The sequence below is a fragment of the Nycticebus coucang genome, chromosome 8 (assembly GCF_027406575.1).
Source record: "Nycticebus coucang isolate mNycCou1 chromosome 8, mNycCou1.pri, whole genome shotgun sequence".
Lineage (NCBI taxonomy): Eukaryota > Metazoa > Chordata > Mammalia > Primates > Lorisidae > Nycticebus > Nycticebus coucang.
In genome coordinates this window covers 32,100,253-32,115,388 of record NC_069787.1, presented here as the reverse complement: position 1 = coordinate 32,115,388, position 15,136 = coordinate 32,100,253, and the positions used below count along the sequence as shown (strand labels likewise).

The 15,136-nt window shown below is 42.0% G+C and overlaps 1 pseudogene; it reads left to right on the top strand.

Moving 5' to 3' along the window:
• Nucleotides 1-2,523: 2,523 nt before the first annotated feature.
• LOC128591306 (ubiquitin-conjugating enzyme E2 variant 2-like) lies at nucleotides 2,524-4,594 on the top strand (annotated as a pseudogene).
• Nucleotides 4,595-15,136: the final 10,542 nt, after the last annotated feature.

Sequence of the window (15,136 nt, the reverse complement as noted above, 5' to 3'; positions counted from 1 at the left end):
CAGCTTTCTCAGTCACCTCAAAGCCCTCACTGCTCAGCAGAGGAGGGGGCAACCCTGTCCCCTACTTTGTCATTCACATGCTTGGGTGCTTTATTTTTCCTCTGACAACTGGTAAATTGGAAGGAGGAAAAAGGTATAGATCTCTGGAAGGAACAATAGAAATATTCTGGGTCAGACAATGTTTTTGTAGATATCTTGGTTTGTGAATACTGTTTCCGAGACCCTGCGGTTTATTGTGAGAAACACCGTTAAAAGATGCAAAGGACAGTGTACTCTCTTGATTTGTCATGCACCAGCAGAATCAGCATCACTTGGAAGCTTGTTGGGAATGTAGTATCCTGGGTCTCAGACACCATGGAATTAGAATCTGAATTTGAACAACATCCTTGGGTGATTCAATAGGATGTGCGCTAAAGTTTGAGAAGAGCCCTGGCACTGGGGAAGTCTATACTTGTCTCTCTTTACCTTCACCTGTCCTCACTGGGTCCCATGTTCTTTGTCCAAGACATGAGCCCTTTCCAACCATTTCCTTTTCTACTCCACCCATCTGCACTTGCTCTCTCACTTCCCTGTCCTGCTCGTCCACCACCAGCCCCCTTGTGCTTAAGTCTTTGGAATCCGGTTTGACATGAAATATCACCATGTAATGTCCTCTTTTTTTCGAGAAAACTCTCTCACATTAATGGTAATCTTTTTCAGGTAAAGGCCACTCATTCTTCATTTTTTTCTATATAACTCAGGACAAAAAGTAAGAGTCAGATTTTCCTTCACATTATTAATATCATGGATGCTTCCACATCACACTCATTCTAGAACTTTTCTTTTGACAGTTTCTTATACAAGGCATAGAAAATCTCAATAAATTTGTTGATATTAAAATTAAGAACTTAGCTTCAAGAAAAGACAATAAAAAGAAAACAAAGAAACAGAGTTTTTAAAATGCATTTACCACTCAGGATTAGTGTCTAGAGCAGGTGTCCTCAAACTTTTTAAACAGGGGGCCAGTTCACTGTCCCTCAGACTGTTGGAGGGCCAGACTACAGTTTAAAAAAAAAAAAAAACAACTATAAGCAAATTCCTACGCACACTGCACGTATCTTATTTTGAAGTAAAAAAACAAAATGGGAACAAATACAATCACACCGCCTCTTGTGGCCCACGGGCTGCAGTTTGAGGACCCCTGGTCTAGAGTATACAATGAGGCTCTATGTGCTGATTAAAAAAAACAAAAAACCCTAAGGTCAGGCATGGTGGCTCACACCTGTGATTCTAGCACTCTGGGAGGCCCAAGTGGGAGGACTGCTTGAGATCAGGAGTTTGAGACTAACCTGAACAAGAGTGAGACCCCATCACTACTAAAAATAGGAAAATTAGCCAGGAGTGGTGGTGGGCATCCATAGTTCCAGCTACTTGAGAGGCTGAAGCAAGAAAATCACTCAAGCCCAAGAGTTTGAGGTTGCTGTGAGCTATGTTGCCACAGCACTCCACCCAGGGTGATAGAGTGAGACTCTGTCTCAATAACCCCCCCCCCCACAAAACAAAAAAACAAAAATGCCTGGGCGGCGCCTGTGGCTCAGTCGGTAAGGCGCCGGCCCCATATACCGAGGGTGGCGGGTTCAAACCCAGCCCCAGCCAAACTGCAACCAAAAAATAGCCGGGCGTTGTGGTGGGCGCCTGTAGTCCCAGCTGCTCGAGAGGTTGAGGCAAGAGAATTGCTTAAGCCCAGGAGTTGGAGGTTGCTGTGAGCTGTGTGAGGCCACGGCACTCTACAGAGGGCCATAAAGTGAGACTCTGTCTCTACAAAAAAAAAAAAAAAATGCCTGAAGATGAAATGAAGGAAATGGGTAATAAAGATATTGAAGCAATGCACAGACCAAGAAATGTGAATGTCCCACAAAAATATGGAAGGAGGCTTAGCCACACTGGTAATCAGGGAAATCCATGCTAAACCATGGTAAACGGCATGTCATACCCAAGTAAGAAGTTGGATAATATCAAGTAGAGATGATAGATAATATGGAATCTGAGACTCCTGGCGAGAATATAAATGTTTGTGACCACATGAAAGAGCAATTTGACAATATCTAGTCACATTAAAGAACCCCACGATTGTAACCCTAACACTCTAAGAGGGTGAGGTGGGAGGATTCTTTAAGGCCAGGAGTTCAAGACCAGCCTGAGCAAGAGTGAGACCCCATCTCTACTAAAAACAGAAAAAAAATAGGTCGGGCATTGTGCTGGCTGCCTATAGTCCCAGTTACTTGGGAGGCTGAGGCAGGAGAATCGCTTGACCCCAGGAGTTTGAGGTTGCATGAGCTAGGCTGATGCCACAGCTCTCTAGGCTGGGCAACAAACAGAGTGAGACTCTGTCTTAAAAAAAAGAAAAAAGAAAAAGAACCCCTTTTACTATGACCCAAGAGTTTCATAGCTAGATGAGTCTAGAGTATCCAGATACATAAGAAGATATGCATAAAAATGTTCACTTGAGTGATGTCTGAAATGAGACAAATCAGAAATGACTTAATGGGCTGCGACAGGCTGCAGGATAAGATGGCAGTCTCCACCGACAGGCCTGGCTTTGTTACCTGGGCTGGAGTGCGTTGCTGTCATCTTTGCTCACTGCACCCTCAACCTCGGCTCAAGCTATCCTCTTCAGCAGTTAAAGTTCCTCGAAATTTTCAGTTGTTGGAAGAACTGAAGAAGGACAAAGAGGAGTAGACGATGGTATGGTTAGGTGGGGCCTTGAAGATGATGAAGACATGATACTTACAAGGTGGACAGGCATGATATTGGGCTGCCAGGGACAAATTATGAAAACAGAATACATAGCTTGAAAGTAGAATGTGTTGTGGCGGGCGCCTGTAGTCCCAGCTGCTCGGGAGGCTGAGGCAAGAGAATCGCGTAAGCCCAAGAGTTAAGAGGTTGCTGTGAGCCGTGTGACGCCACAGCACTCTACCCGAGGGCGGTACAGTGAGACTCTGTCTCTACAAAAAAAAAAAAAAAAAAGAAAGTAGAATGTGGACCAGATACCCAGAAGCTCCTCCATCAGTTAGATTTATAACAAACATTAATATGAATGGAATAAATAATTCTAGTGGGATGGTGGATACACATAGCATACCAGTGTTGGCAAAATGGCAAAATAGCATTAAAAGTTGAACTTCAAGAGCTAAGATGTCCAACGATGTCCAAAGGAAATATGAAGCTTCCACAGCCACAGAAGGACAAACATACAACAATTAATTTTAGTGGATCTCAAACTTGTCTTAAATCAACAACATTTTACGCATGTTAATGTCTTGATTAAATATCACAATGCAAAATATCTATACACTAAGTAAAAGAATACCACCTGGTAAACATGACCTGGACATTTGTAGGAATACATTTAATGTATGTGCACCCATTGAGTTTTCAGGAAACAGGAGGAAAAATGCAGGACATTTTTTTTCTCTTATTAAACACCATTTAAACACAAACTTGGAATCTACTCAAAATAGAATTCAGGTTTACATGATGAAAGGGTGAAGAGGGGTATCAGATGGCAGTGGAAGCATGTGTGTTTCTGGAAAGTAAAAATCTCAAGAAGGAAAAACAGAAATGGCATGCTTTATCCCACCTTGTTTAGTGAAAGAGCTGCAGTTGAAATTGTTTAAAGTAGCAGGTACAATGAATATTGTTGCAAATCATGTTAATTTTTGAAGTGGTGTGGGTGCTGACTACTAGTAGTAACAAAAATATGTTCAGGGTTGTTTTGATACCTGTATTTACATTTATAGTAAAATGTTGAGGGGGGAGTTGATGAGTTTCTGTTAAAAGTTATTCCTGTGTGTTACAGGTAAAGACATGTCTTTGTTTAACAAACCATGTATTTAAGTTTAACTGAAGTCAACAAAAAGGAAATAGGTGTGATTTTGGCATGGAAAAATAAGGGCATGTGATTTTGAGATTAAAGTTAGTCTTAAAATGTAAATAAAATGTGGAACATAAAAAGAAGAAAAAAAGCAATGACCAACATTTGGGATTTTGTGATGTGGGCTAATCTTACTGGAGTTAGATGATATGTCAGAGTAGTTTTGATTTGCATTTCCCAAATGTTGGGATGTTGGCATGAATGTGGAGAAAAGGGAGCACTTCTACACTGCTGGTGGGAATGCAAACTAATATGTTCATTTTGGAAAGATGTTTGAAGAACACCTAGAGATCTAAAAATAGACCTGCCATTCGATCCTACAATTCCTCTACTAGGTATATACCCAGAAGACCAAAAATCACATTATAACAAAGATATTTGTACCAGAATGTTTATTGTAGCCTAATTCATAATTGCTAAGTCATGGAAGAAGCCCAAGTGCCCATTGACCCACGAATGGATTAATAAATTGTGGTATATGTACGCCATGGGATATTACGTAGCCTTAAAAAAAGATGGAGACTTTACCTCTTTACATGTTTACATGGATGGAGCTGGAACATATTCTTCTTAGCAAAGTATCTCAATAATGGAGGAAAAAGTATCCAATGTACTCAGCTCTACTATGAAACCAATTTATAGCTTTCTTATGAAAGCTATTACCCAATTTAGCCCAAGAATATGGAGAAAGGGGAGAGGGAGGGGAGGGGATGGGGAGGATGGGTGGAGGGAGGGCATTTGGTGGGACCACACCTATGGTGCATCTTACAAGAGTACATGTGAAATTTACTAGGTGTAGAATATAAATGTCTTAATACAATAACTAAGAAAATGCCGTGAAGGCTCTGTTAACCAGTTTGATGAAAATATTTCAAATTGTATATAAAACCAGCACATTGTACCCCATGATTGCATTAATGTACACAGCTATGATTTAATAAAAAATTAAATAAAGTAAATAAATAAAAATACAAATTTCTGGGGCCCAACTAAATATACAGAATCAGAGTCTATAGGGGGGCCCACAGGCCTCCAGTTTACCAATCTCATAGGAAAATTCAAAAGCTATTGTCCAAGAAGAATTTAACTTGAATAAAAACTAAATTGAGTAACTGAATGCTTTTGAGAATTTATCTTGTTGAAGTGACACAGTTGACTGATACTAGGATACAAAGAGTATTCTGGGGGTACGTATGTTCCCTCTTCTCAAGAGTGAGAGGGCGAAACAATGTAATGAGTACAGAATAGAGGCAAATAGGAGCTCCAGGGAAATAGCAGAGGGGAGGGAGTGATTAACTCCATCAGGCATTGCTAGAAGAAGCTTTAAAGAAGAGATGATAACTGAGTGGGGCTTTGAAGGCTGAGTAGGAGTTCAGCAAGTTGCCGAAATGGCAGAATACATATTCTGGGGCAGTACTTCTTAAAGTTTACTTGCTTGGAAAGCCTGTTAAAATGTTCAATGAATCTGGGGTAAGATCGCAAGTGATACTGATGGCCTATTCACCATGCTTCAAGTAGCAAAGTTAGGGAGAAATGGTGTTGGTCATAATGGATCAGACAAGGTTTCTGTTCTATATCTGTAGTGAGGTGGGAATTACACATTATGTCATGGAATTTATTGACTTCTCTTTTATGGAGAACTAGCTGACCCCCCTCCCTTCTATGCAGGAACATCATTCACTATCATTAAATAACACATCCCTTGGGCGTTGCCCGTGGCTCAAAGGAGTAGGGCACTGGCCTCATATGCTGGAGGTGGTGGGTTTAAACCCAGCTCTGGCCAAAAAATGAAATAATAATAATAATAAATCCCTTAACCATCCCACCTTGGCCCTGCTCCATGGAGCTGCCTATAGAAAAAGCAACTCAATCTAAATCCAAACATCAGCAGTTCTAAGCATTTGGTAAACCAGCCAATAAATTTTAGTGATTTGAAAGAGGTAAAGCTTGCATTCCCACCAGCAGCGTAGAGGTGTTCCCTTTTCTCCACATCCATGCCAACATCTCTGGTTTGGGGATTTTGTGATGTAGGCTAATCTTACTGGAGTTAGATGATATCTCAGAGTAGTTTTGATTTGCATTTCTCTGATGATTAAGGATGATGAACATTTTTTTATGTGTCTGTAGGCCGGGTGCCTGTCTTCTTCAGAGAAGTTTCTCTTCAAGTCCTTTGCCCACCCTGAGATAGGATCACTTGTTCTTTTCTTGCTAATATATTTGAATTCTCTGTGGATTCTGGTGATTAAACCTTTGCCAGAGACATAACCTGCAAATATCATCTCCCATTCTGAGGGCTGTCTGCTTGCTTTACTTACTGTGTTCTTGGCTGTGCAGAAGCTTTTTAGTTTGATCAGGTCCCAGTAATGTATTTTTGGTGTTGCTTCAATTGCTGGGGGGTCCTCCTCATAAAATATTTGCCCAGGCCGATTTCTTCAAGAGTTCTAGTATGATGTAAGCATACTTGTACAAATTTGTACAAATAATCAACACACTGAAATGGGCATAAATGTATTTATGATCTATGTTCAAAAGACTTAATAAAAAAAAATTAAAAAAAAGTTTTCCCTGCACTTTCTTCTAGCATTTTTATAGTTTCACGTTTTAAGTTTGAATCTTTTATCCAGTGAGAGTCTATCTTAGTTAATGGTGAAAGGGGTGGGTCCAGTTTCAGTCTTCTACAGGTTGCCAGCCAGTTCATCCAGCACCATTTGTTAAATAGGGAATCTTTTCTCCACTGAATGTTTTTAATTGGCTTGTCAAAGATCAAATCACAGTAAGTAGCTGGATTCATCACTTGGTTCTCTATTCTGTTCCAGACATCTACCTCTCTGTTTTTGTGCCAGTACCATGCTGTTTTGATCACTATCGATTTATAGTATAGTCTGAGGTCTGGTAGCGTGATTCCTCCTGCTTTGTTCTAATTTCTGAGTAATGTCTTGGCTATTCAAGGTTTTTTTCTGATTCCATATAAAACAAAGTATTATTTTTTTGAGATTCTTTAAAGTATGACAGTGGAGCTTTAATAGGGATTGCGTTAAAATTGTATATTGCTTTGGGTAGTATGGACATTTTAACAATGTTGATTTTTCCTAGCCATGAACATTGTATGTTTTTCCATTAGTTAACATTTTCAGCAATTTCTTTTCTTAGAGTTTCATAGTTATCTTTATAGAGATCTTTCACGTCCTTTGTTAGGTAAACTCCCAAATATTTCATCTTCTTTGGTACTACTGTGAACGGAAGAGAGTCCTTGACTGTTTTTTCAGCTTAACTATTGTTGGTATATATAAAGGCTACTGTTTTATGAGTGTTGATTTTGTAACCTGAGATGCTGCTGTATTCCTTGAACACTTCTAAGAGTTTTGTAGTAGAATCCCTGGTGTTTTCCAGATATACAATCATATCATCTGTGAAGAGTGAAAGTTTGATCTCTTCTGACCCTATATGGATACCCTCGATCGCGTTTCCTTCCCTAATTGTGATGGCTAAGACTTCCATTACAATGTTAAAGAGCAGTGGAGACAATGGGCAGCCTTGTCTGGTTCCTGATCTGAGTGGAAATGATTTCAATTTAACTTCATTCAATACGATATTGGCTGTGCGTTTTCTATAGATGGCCTCTATCAGTTTAAGAAATGTCCCTTCTATACCAACTTTCTTAAGTGTTCTGATCATGAAGGGATGCTGGATATTATCAAAAGCTTTTTCTGCATCAATCGAGAGAATCAGATGGTCTTTGTTTTTTAATTTGTTTATGGGCTGAATTATATTTATAGATTTACTTATATTGAATGAGACTTGAGACCCTGGGATAAAACCCACTTGGTCATGATGTATAATTTGCTTGATGTGTCCTGGATTCTGTTTGTTAGGATCATGTTGAATATCTGTGCATCAATATTCATTAGTGATATTGGTCTATAATTTTTTTTTCTCATTGGGTCTTTTCCTGGTTTGGGGATCAGGGTGATGTTTGCTTCACAGAATGTGTTGGGTAGTATTCCTTCTTTTTTTATATTTTGGAAAAGGTTGAGTAATATACGTCCTAGTTCCTCAAAGGTTTGGTAGAATTCTGACGTGAAGCCATCTGGTCCCAGATTTTTCTTTTTAGGGAGATTTTGTATGGTTGATGCTATTTCAGAACTTGATATAGGCCTGTTGAACATTTCCACTTGATTCTGGCTAAGTCTATTTCCTTCAGATTTTCATATTTCTGAGAATAGTTTCTTGTAACATTCATTAAGGATTTTTTGAATTTCTGAGGAGTCTGTTGTTATTTCACCTTTACCATTTCTGATTGATGAAATTAGAGATTTTACTCTTTTTTCCCTGTTTAGGTTAGCCAAAGGTTTATCTATTTTATTGACCTTTTCAGAAAACCAACTTTCTGATTTATTGATCTGTTGGATAATCCTTTTGTTTTCAATTTGATTTAATTCTGCTCTAATTTTGGTTATTTCTTTCCTTCTACTGGGTTTGGGGTTGGAATATTCTTCCTTTTCCAGTTGCTTGAGATGTCCCATTAAGTTGTTATCTTCCTCTCTTTCCGTTCTCTTGAGGAAGGCTTGCAGCGCTATACATTTCCCTCTTAGGACTGCCTTTGCGGTATCCCAGAGGTTCTGAGAATTCGTGTCTTTATTATCATTTTGTTCCAAAAATTTGGTAATTTCCTTCTTAATCTTGTCTATGACCCAGCTATCATTCCGCATAAGGTTATTTAACTTCCATGTTTTTGTATGAGTATGCGGATTCCTGTTGTTACTGAGTTCAACTTTTATTCCATGGTTGTTTGAGAAGATGCAAGGAATAATAGCAGCCTGGGAGGTAGTGAGTGCTCAGTGAGGGTCAGTCAATAAAACATGAAGACAAAGGCCTGGGTCTCCCTTCAAGGGTGGTTGTGGAGGCTTCTCACAAGGGCTGCTACAGGGCGGGATGGTGAATGGACCTGCTTTTCCTGTGTCTGAACCCTGCCTCATCCACAAGGGGCCCAGAGGAGGTGAGCTGGTGGGAGTTCCTGCTCCTGGGGGATCCCCCAAGCTCCGGACTAGGACAGGCAGCTCTCACATTTCCTGCCACCCAGGGTCACACAGTGCTGGTCCCCATGGTGTGTGATGTTTGTTTCTCCGTCTGTCCCATTAGAGGCCAGCTCAGTGACCCTAGGACCTTTCATCTCTGCACCTGTATACGTGGGCCCAGTGCCTCATACAAAGAAGAGACCAACCAAGGGTGGTTTTGTTTAGGGTGAATGAGTGAGGCAATGTGTCCCGGGTCACCCAGCAGAGCTGAAATGAAGGCCTCCTGACCCCCAGAGCAAACTCAGCAGCCCCTTGCAGGTGTCTGCTGTGAGCAGAGGCTCCTCCTGCCCAGCCATCCAGTTATGCAGCACGTGTCTGTGAGACCTCCCTGTCTCTGCTCTAGGCCAGGAGATGTCCCAGAGCTGAAAACACAGAAACCTTTGTCCCATGACCAGACACTCGGCGGGGTGGGGGGGGTAGGTTGGGGGTGGGGGGAGATAGGCTACAAATTTTGATAGAAATTTCAGCTAGGACAGTAGGCATTTTTGGCAACACCCTGCCACACCTTCAGAGAGATGGAGCTTTTCAGTAGGCCCCTGGGGAGGGGGATCTTCAGGGCCCTTCCTGGCCACTTAGCTGGAGCAGCAGAGGCCAAGCTTGAGCTCACTGTTGCTATCTGGGCTGTAAGGGTCAGAAAAAGGTACATCTGTCCCTTCCCATGGTGGCTTCCTGATTGGACAAATATAAGGATGAGTTAAGTCCATTTACTGGGAACAAAACCCAAAATGACAGGGCCTTAACCAATACAGAAGTTTATCTCTCTGTCACGTGTGATGTTTCATACAGGGGTAGTTTGGCTACTCCTTATTCATAAGAGATCCAGACTTCTGTCTTTCTATGTCATCGTGCTTTTATGTGGCTTACATCCTTTAGAGGGATCAGGGTCTAAAATGCTTGCTGGCAAAGGGAAATAGCTCACATTTCAGCTCACCTAGTTTTGCCAGGAGGTTAGAACTATTTCTCTCTACATACCACTGACCAGAAGTTTGCCCATTATCCATACCTAGAAGCAAGAGAAGTTGGAAATGTTTTCCCTGGGCATTTTACTACCCTAAAAAGTGGGGGTGCCTTCCTTAAGGTAGAGGGGGTGTGGAAACTTGGTGGGCAGCTAATAGCCTTAGCTGCCATCAGTATTTGCCGTTCCATGTGTCAGTTTACTCTGCAGCCAGTCCTGACCACTGCTCATTGTGAGCTCACCGCTCTCCTTCAAGCCTGCACAGACATTTGTGAGGTCAGAACTAGAGGCCTAGGCAGGAAAGGGCTCCAGTGGCAGGGTGGGTAGCAGATCTGTCTGGCTCTGGGACCTGTGCTTCTTTGTTCCAAGGCACTTCCCTGAAGCCCCTACAGGCAAAAGTTGAGTCTGGGCCATTCCACTCATCTCAGCTCCTCGTGGAACCTTGTTGAGGGCCTGTTCACTCTTTTTTTTTTTTTTTTTTGTAGAGACATAGTCTCACTGTACCGCCCTCGGGTAGAGTGCCATGACGTCACACGGCTCACAGCAACCTCTAACTCTTGGGCTTACGCGATTTGTTCACTCTTATAGTTCACTGAGTCTGCTGTAACCATGTTCACTCTTAGAGTTCACATGTTTACAGCAGACTAAGTTTCTCCCCCCCCCCCCCAATTAATATACAGGAACAATTAAGTTACAATGTTTGCATTTGTTAGGTAAAGTCCCTGTTGCAGTTGTGTCCTACACCCAGGAGGTGTGCCATGTACCCTTACATTGTGCCCATTCACTGGGAACACACCAATCTGTCCCTTTCTCCTCTCTCTTCCCCCTAAGTTGAGTTTTTCCCTTGTTTGGCCATGTAGTACTTCATCTACTGCTTCATATTAGTATTGAGAACATTGGATACTTGCTTTTCCATTCTTGCCATACTCTACTAAGAAGAATGTATTTCAACTCCATTCAGGTTAATACAAAAGATGTAAGTTCTCCATCGTTTTTATAATTGCATACTATTCCATGACACACATATACCAGACTTCAGTAATCCTTTCATGTGTTGATGAGCGTTTAGGTTGTTTCTGATTCTTGGCAGTTGTAAATTGAGCTGTGATGAAGCATCTAGTGAAAATATCCTTATGATAAAATAATTTTTTTTTGTTTTGTTTTCAGTAGATGCCTAATAATGGGATTGCAGGATCAAATGAAAGGTCTAGTTTGAGTTCTTTGAGGATTCTCCATACTTCTTTCCAAAGAGGCTGCAACAACAATAAAAAAACAAAACAAAACAAAGAGGCTGTATTAGTTTGCAGTCCCACCAACAGTGTAAAAGTGTTCCCTTCCCTCCACATCCATGTCAGCATCTGGAGCTTTGGGACTTTGTGATGTGGGCTGGTCTCACTGGACCCTGACATTTTAATATCATACACAAAAATTAACTCACAATGAATTGAAGACTTAAATGATAAGAGCTAACAGGACAAAACTCCTGGGAGTAAACATAAGAGAAAAGCTTCAGGACAATGTGGGCCCTGATACTTCCTGCTGGTGGAGCCTGAGGGATAAAACCCAATATTGTGGGGTGGGTCTGTGGCTCAAAGGAGTAGGGTGCCGGCCCCACATGCAGGAGGTGCTGGGTTCAAACCCAGCCCCGGCCAAAAACTGCAACAAACAAACAAACAAACTCCGCCCCCCCCAACAATATTGTGAATCTTGTGTGGAAAAGTGTTGGCTTAAGGGGACAGGGAGAGATCCGAATCCCTCTTTGACTTTGAACAGGCCTGAGACTTTGAGGCAGGGATCAGGACTGTGGCTGTTATTTCAGCCCCAGAGGAGGCTCAGCCCCCACCAGCATAGGATCCCACCCCTTCTCTTTAGCCCCCTTTCTGGATCCTAACTTCCCTTCTATATGTCCTTTGCAGGAGGTATCAGGACCCACACAGGACAGCCTGCGAGGGTTCATGTTCTACCCTGTTTCCCTGAAAATAAGACAGTGTCTTATTTTAAGGTGTGCTCCCAAAGATGCGCTAGGTCTTATTTTCAGGGGACGTCTTATCTTTTCTGTAAGTAGGTCTTATTTTTGGAGGATGTCTTATTTTCAGGGAAACAGGGTATTTTCAATGGGCAATCTCAAAATGTTAAGGAAAAGTTAGGAATTTCTCTGTTGACCCTGGGAAATTCACAGAGGAATGTGAATACTTGGCTATTATTTTTGATTTGACCTGTAATGATGTGTGTGTTTTACTCTTATATCGATGTTTCTAGATGAGAGAAACAGCATTTGGGCAGGTTGGTTAGGTCTAAGGGCTCCAACTCTATGCCCTAGTCAAAGCTGCTATGTAGAAATCAAACAGTACAAGGGGGTCCAGGGTGGAACACCATCTGTGTCAAAGAGAATTCCATCTCTGCAACCACATACTAGTGTGTTTCATAAGGACATGGACACTATTCAGGTGAAACCACTGAACTTTTCCAAATTAACAGAGGTGGTTCAGGGAAAGGAGGAAAGCCCAGCAATATTTAGAGAACGAATCTCTGAAGCTTTCAGAAGGTGTACAACATGGACCCAGATCAGCTGAGGCAGAAATAGTGATTAATACATGATTGACACCTCTGACTGTGATAACCCATAGGAAACTCCAGACATTGGCCTTGGGCCCCCAGACATATCCCAGTTACTGTCAGTGGCCTCCACTGTCACCAAGAACCAGGAAATGTATGTAACACAGGGGAGCTCCAAAAGGCCAGATTAATGGGGGTGTCTTTTGTAGCAATATCCTCCCCAGACACTCACTCCAAGATGCCGTGGGGATGGTGGAAAGGCCTGCCACCTTCAAGGGAAACCTGGACACCTTTAGAGACACTGTCACACCAGCCCCAGAAGGACCAAAGGTGAGGAGGGAAAAGCCATGAAGCACTGGTGGCCCTGTCCTAAATGGAGACAGCCAGGTTATTGGGCATGGAGTGTCCCTGGATCACAGGGAGGCTGAGGGAATGTTCAGACCCTGGTGGTCACGGTCATAAATGACCAGGCCTAAAGTGGCAGGGTCCCATGCTGGCTCCCACTCATCCCCTCCAAATCACACATGAAGAACCCTAGGTAACCCTGGCTGTGGCTGTTAATGTTTTCTAATTGATTTGGGAGCCACCTATTTCATCATAAAAACCTTTGGTGACCCCTGTCGTCCTCTTGTATAGCTGTGGCATTGAGCTACAGGAGCACCCCCCAAGTTATTATGTAGTTGGGAAGGAATGTTAGTAAGCCACCAATTTCTGCTTATCCCAGAGGTTCCAATGTCATTGTTGCAAAGAGTCTTTTTAGTCAAATTGGGCCTCAAATGCAATAGCAACACCAGACTACTATGAGCAGCCCTTTAGACAGCTGTAACAGGGAACAACAATGACCTGCAGGCATAGAAGGCGTGAACCCTGGGACCTGGGCAGAAGGAAGATAAAGAAGGCTGAGAGGGTGCCTCCAGTACAGGGGACTCTAAAACTAGGTCACCTTTACCTGTTTTTTGAAGGAGGCTTGGCAGCCATGTCTTTATGGCATCCTGATTCCCCACTTCCCTGTGTTCAATCCCTAACCTGGCAGGACCTCTGTCTCTCCCCTGCCTCCCCTACCCCTGTGAAGGGGAAGGCAAATTACAAGCCCCTGTGTATTGTATAGCTTCTCTGGTTAAGTTCGGCCCACTCTTTCGCTGCTACTTCCCAGCTGCCCTACCCCTGAACTGCAAAAGCTGTCCTCTGGATGTTGGGACATTTGTGTCACTGTGTTGGATCTTTCCTGGGCAAGCCTCTGTGTTTGTTTTCCAGCCACACTAATTCTGACTGGGCTGGGTTTGGCCATTAGTGCTTTGCTAACTGAGAGGGGGAAGGGAAGATGGAAACATCGCTGTTCTCAACCAGGTTTAGGGGCTTCCCTACCCCAATGTCAGACAAAATGTCAGTTCAAGATGTGGTGGGTGAGCATCCCAGGGGACTCCCCACTAGCCTGCCTCCTCAGCACCTGGAATGGCTGGGAACGGTTGGGAAAAAATGGCTCATTTTTATGTCTCCTGACTGGAAGTTGGGGTAAAACACTGGATCTGTCTTGGTATCATCTGTGATAAGTAGAACTATTTCTGGTATCGTTGGTTGTGTAGAGCAGCCAGGTCATCTGAGTTGTATGTATTGACAAAGATGCTCATGTGTTGAATTTTGCGGGTCTTCCTAGTGTGAATGCCTGATTTCTTATGTCACAGAATAATAAATTGGATAAATATAAATAAAAGAGATACGATGTCTGCACATTTCTCTAGACACTGCTAGTGAGGGGCATATGGTATGTATGCTATCCTAGGAAAATAGAGAGGTGGCCCTTCTCCTATCTCTCTAGCCACTCTGAACTATCTTCTATTGCATGAAGACACCAAATTCTCAAAACATTCTCTTTTCATCTTTTATATCACTTAACAAAGTTGTAACAAAATGTTTGTGTAATTATTCGTTGAATGACCATCTTCAAAAGTAAACAGAAAGCCTTATAAAGACCATGTCTGTTTCATTCACCATTATGTTCCTAGGATTCCACATCTTGAGTCCAAGCATATAATAGGTGCTCAATAAATATTTGTTGAACACATGGATTTATCAACCACAGGTTACAGGAATATACATAGAGCTTGAGTCCACAGATCACCCCAAATAATTTCAAGTTTATGCATTTCCCCCAGCAGTTTATTTGATACTCAGATCCTCTGTAATATCAAAATCTTGCCCTTAGCTCATTAGCCTTATTTGTCCTAAGTCAGCATATTAGGTTCAAACAACTCAGTTAATGGAAGACAGAAGTGATTAGCATTATTTTCATTTTCAAAGAAAGCAAAGGGTAACACATAAGCTTCCAACAACATCCTTGATTTTAGAAACATTTTTCCCAGCAAATGTATTTTTATGGAGGCTAATATCTCTTGGGCGTAGGATAAATTTTTAAGCTATTTTATTACAAATCCATGCTAATTCACATAGCTATTTTTGTAAAGAACAAATCAGAATTTCCTGTCTTAGTGTTTTCACTGCACTTTAAAGTTACTGATGCTGTAAAGTCTGGAAGTCTGGACGTACATGGTTCTGCATATGGGGTGAACCAGGGAGAAGGATGTGTTGTGAAAAAGGCATGAAACGTGCCCTTAGTGAGGAAATATATGTGTAATGCCA